A 4,018-nucleotide genomic window follows, 5' to 3' on the forward strand; every position below is an offset into this window, starting at 1 on the left:
GTCCGACTCTGTGCAGCCCACCAGGCTCCCTCGTCCCTGGGATTCTCCAGGCAAGAACACTGGAGTGGGTTGCCATTTCCTTCTCCAATGCATGAAAGTGAAAAGTGAAAGTGAAGTTGCTCAGTCGTATCCGACTCTTCAAGACCCCATGGACTGTAACCTACCAGGCTCCTCCGTCCATGGGATTTCCCAGGCAAGAGTACTGGAGTGGGGTGCCATTGAAGTGGTATAAAGTAGTTTAAAAAATATCGCGGAAGAGGAACTTTCAAGCTGGCTCATTCATAAGCCATTTTCCCCAACAAGTAGTATGTGCATCTTTTCTCTATTAATAGAAAACTTCACTTTGAACAGTGAACAAGTAGTGTGCTATCTTACTTTGAGGCTTCCAAGTCTGTGATCGCTGTGCTGAATCAGCTGTGGAGGGCTACACTACTCTGTAGGGCTTGGGACTAGTCTGTGCCCTGTTAGAATGAAAGTCTCACTAGGACTGAGGCTTTCGAGTCTCTCCTGTTCACCGTCTGCTTTTACACAGTATACCTGACACTAGCAGATCCGTGAAAGATACTGGATGGGTGGTTGGTAAGTTCCAGTGAGCTGCCACTGGGTGGCAGTCTTTTCTTGGGTCTATGCTGCGCATCTCCACAGCGCTTAAACAGTTCCTACCGAAGGGTGTGCCCGGATCACAGATCACATCAATCACACGTGTCCAGACCTCCATGATCCTGCCTCCTCCTGGCTGAAACTTCGTCCCCCCGCCAGCCCTCAGAATGCTAGTGGTTGGAGAAGCACACACGAATTTTTCTTTGTAATTAATCTTAGATATTATCTGTTCTGTTCCAACTCCCTAATTTTTCAAGCCAACAAAATGGGGCACAGTAAAGCCCTAAGCCTCATAGTGGAAGCACAGCCTTCACTGAACCACTATATATATATGTGTGTGTGTGTGTGTGTGTGTGTGTGTGTGTAAGTAAGTAAGTGAGTGTTAATCGCTCAGTTGTGCCTGACTCTTTGCAACCCCATGGACTACAGCCCACCAGGCTCCTCTGTCCATGAGATTTTCCAGCCAAGAACACTGGCGTGGGATGCCATTTCCTTCTCCAGAGGATCTTCCCAACCCAGGGATCAAACCTGGGTCTCTTGCATTGCAGGCAGATTCTTTATATATACTATAAAGTATATGTATATATATATATACACACACATACACTTTAGTATAGTTATATATGTGTGTTTGTATGCTTTAGTACAGTTATATAAATGTGTGTGTGTGTGTGTGTGTAATTTAGTACAGGTCCTGGCCCACAGTAGGTGGTCAAAAAATACTTCTTCCTTTCGCCTTCTCTGTGACAGAGGTATAAACAAAATTTTGTTTGGACACAGAGTGAGGAGCAGTAGCTGTAAGAGTTTCCTGAGAACATTTTTAAGAATGTGACTCTGGGGACTGAAAGGACGGATGTGACCTTGGAGGTGCAGAAGGAAGAGAAAGTTCCAGGCAGAGGACAGAGCAAGCAGAGAGGAGGCAGTGGCTGAGGCAACACAGGAATGCTGCCTGGGGCCTCTCTAGCCCACTTCCCTCCCAACACGGCTCACCCTGTCATTTCAGGTCTCAGCTCAAATATCAAACATGCTCAGAGGGGCTTCTCTGACTACTTCTCTAGAATCACTGCTGTCTACCTCCCCTCCTGTTTCTTTTCTTTTTGAGCACACTTGTTTATTTGTGCACCTCCCCAACTACAGTGTGGAGAAGGAAATGGCAACCCACTCCAGTATTCTTGCTTGGAGAATCCCAGGGACGGAGGAGCTTGGTGGGCTGCCGTCTATGGGGTCGCACAGAGCCGGACATGACTGAAGCAATTCAGCAGCAGCAGCAGCAGCAGCAGCAGCTACAATGTAAGCTCACTGAGGTCAGGATTGTATCTGTCTTTTCATGGCAGCATCACCAGTCCCTAAAATAAAAGAGAGCCCTTTGTAAACACTGATGACACAGAGAAATGCACACAACACCAGTAATAACAGTGGGGGACTTCTGCACGGCAACTACTGTCCTTTCGTCACAATCTCCTGCCAGAGAGGAAGGGGCGGATTGTACCACTCAGTGGCCATGGTCTCTGCTGTGAAGAGGAAGTTTTGAGCCAACCATAGGTGAACCGCTCATGTCCCTGCCTTCCTGTGGTATCAAGAAGAGGGAGAGAGGTTGCCTGAGCTTCTGGCGGGGAGGAATGTGATAGAAACAGAAAGGACACAGCCAGAGGTAGTTAAAATTTACCTCATCCTCAAATCCACCCGTGATCATGGTCCTGCTATAGTCTCAGAACAATAAAAGAAGTCCCAGTTCTCAGAACAATAAAACCCTCTCATGACGTTTTCAAAGTCACAAGCAACTAAGAAAAAATTAGGAAGATTTCCCATACAAGGGAAATGTCAGATTAATTATGTCCAAAGTTCTGAACCACTTTAAAAAGAAAATCTTCATCATGGCATTTAAACTGTCCACCCTAACACAAGGAGAGATCTGGGTGCTATCCCGTGCAGGAAACGCTGTTGGGAGAAGCAGCGGGCGAATTCTTCTCCAGTGCTTTCCAGTCTTAGTAAGGCCAGATTGTCTTTCTTTTGTTCCTAAATGTGCAATGCCACATCTTCTATTCTTGTTGCCAGATGGATGTGATTTAGCACAATACCGTCCCATCAGCATTTCTGTTCAAACATAAGTCAGTATAATGCTGAGCTGGAGGCTATATAAAAAGTAATTAACCACAAAGACAATTACAGTGTAAAGTAGCTGTTCAAAAATCTGAGACATTGTGAAAAGTTGCCACCTAGGAAAAAAAAAAAAACACCTAAAATTTCCTGAAACATCTTGACCTTTAGTAACTAACTTATAATACATTATTTCATATTTATGATGAAATTTATGTCCCAAATTGACTTCACACTATTTTAGTTTCTTTTTTTTTGGAGTTTCACAGTCTCTGCAGCTATCTGAAGAATAGAAAAATAAAAATACCACGAAGCTACAGATTGATGTTTATGGGGTTTTTTTTTTTTTTTTGCGTTAAAAAAGAAGCAACCCAAACTATCTTCCCTAGGTTTCGCCTTGTTACCACTAGAAGGTGCTAGAATCAGCTCTAAACCAAAGTTCATTGTTGAGTGTTTCAAGTGTCACAAACGTGAAGAAGCCGGGCGAGCGCAAGGTAAAACGTATTGTGCTTACTTTTGAAGAATTAACTAATAGTTTGACTGGAAAAGACAGAATATTAAGGTTTGATTTTTTGCTCAACTGGGAAAACAGTTATAAATGTTATTAGTGTTCAATCTAGAAAAGGAACACAAAGAAGAAATACATTTAAAAAAGTAAAAAACTATCTCTTAGTCCTTTAAATAAAGTCAGCTGAGATGTACTCTTGATCTGTTGAGATGACTCAGTGACAGTGCTTCTTGAATTTTGTGTCAAGGTAAAATATCAGACCAAGTGAATAGAAACTGAATGAATAGATGTTCACCTCAACATTGTTTAAAATACTGTATAATGGCTATATTATGGTACTTCACTGTGTAATCATAAAAGTGGTATAAATGTTTGTTTATTGTCATGGAAATCTACCATGCAATAAAGTTACATGTCTGTAATAAAGTTACATATAAAATGCATGTTACAAAATAGTGATTCAAAATATCATTTAAAGGATTTAATGATAGAAAAGCATGGAGAATACTCTCCAAAATGATGATTGCATCTAGATGACATGATTATTCGCTATTATATTTTGGTGGTGTGATCTTGGGAAACCGGTGTAACTACTCTGTGCCTCTCAGTCTCATCAATAACAAATAGAGGTGATGATACTCCATGGTGATACAAATGAAGCACTTAGAAGACTGTTGCGGAGAAGGCGATGGCACCCCACTCCAGTACTCTTGCCTGGAAAATCCCATGGCCGGAGGAGCCTGGTAGGCTGCAGTCCATGGGGTAGCTGAGGGTCGGACACGACTGAGCGACTTCACTTTCACTTTTCACTTT

The sequence above is a fragment of the Bison bison genome, unplaced genomic scaffold (genome assembly GCF_000754665.1).
Source record: "Bison bison bison isolate TAMUID 2011002044 unplaced genomic scaffold, Bison_UMD1.0 scf7180017848327, whole genome shotgun sequence".
NCBI lineage: Eukaryota > Metazoa > Chordata > Mammalia > Artiodactyla > Bovidae > Bison > Bison bison.